This window comes from Octopus bimaculoides, chromosome 22, assembly GCF_001194135.2.
Source record: "Octopus bimaculoides isolate UCB-OBI-ISO-001 chromosome 22, ASM119413v2, whole genome shotgun sequence".
NCBI classification, from domain to species: domain Eukaryota; kingdom Metazoa; phylum Mollusca; class Cephalopoda; order Octopoda; family Octopodidae; genus Octopus; species Octopus bimaculoides.
Window position 1 is genome coordinate 29,001,011 of NC_069002.1, and position 1,019 is coordinate 29,002,029.

A 1,019-nucleotide genomic window follows, 5' to 3' on the forward strand; every position below is an offset into this window, starting at 1 on the left:
ACAGGTTTGCCCGAAAGGAGCTGATTTGAGAAGAAACAAAACACTTTAATTACATACACCACAACGGCGAAAGTAAAGAATACATACACCCGGTATTTAGGGTTAGGGTTTTTGTTACGCCCGAAAGCGAGTGGTGTACGTATTCTTAACCTCCGTCCACTGCAGCAAGATACAAACTGCACAAAAAAAAAAAAAAGCCGACGAAGTAGCCTTTAAACCACTTGTTCTTAAGAGGGGTGGGGTCCGTATGACACGTGAGAGTGCACGCAAGCAAAATAGTAAATTGGGGATCTGCAATAGTATTTTAAGGGTTCGTGAAAAAAAGTTCTTTAAAGGTATACATAGTTTTAAACATTGAATGACTATGGGAGTCCATAAGTATAGAATAGTAATCAAAAGGGTTCACAAATAAAAGAGAGAAAGGTTGAGAACCACAGCTTTATTGATCGTTCGAAGCTGCTAGTAATAGCAGCCAAAATTTTCTCGAATCTCAGCCGACCATTTTATTAATTTATTCATTTTTTTTCGAATTTGATCTTAAGTTCTGCTCGATCAGGGCTGAACTGGGACAAGGCATCACCCAGCAACCAAACACTGTGACTCGCAGCTATATCGCTGCAGCATAGTGGGTCTGCTTAAAACAGAACCGATAATAACATTTCCACGAATTTCGCTGCACACGCGAACAGCAGTTATTACGAATTGCATTACAATGGCTCAGGATCAGAGTGGAGATGGAGGGGGCACAGGAGATGCAAGCGCATCCCCTAAGATTGCAATGAAAATGCTTTGAATATCCCCCTGCAAAACGAACGAGTGTAGAAAGGTTTTTGGACTGATATGAAGCATTACTTTTCCATTATTGGATTTATTTGATTTGATTGATGTACAAATAATGATAATAATAATCATAATTATTATTATTATACCTTAGACAGCGAGCTGGCAGAATCGTTACTGCACCGGACAAAATGCTTAGCTGCTTTTCGTCCGGCTTTACGTCCTGAGTTTAAATTCAG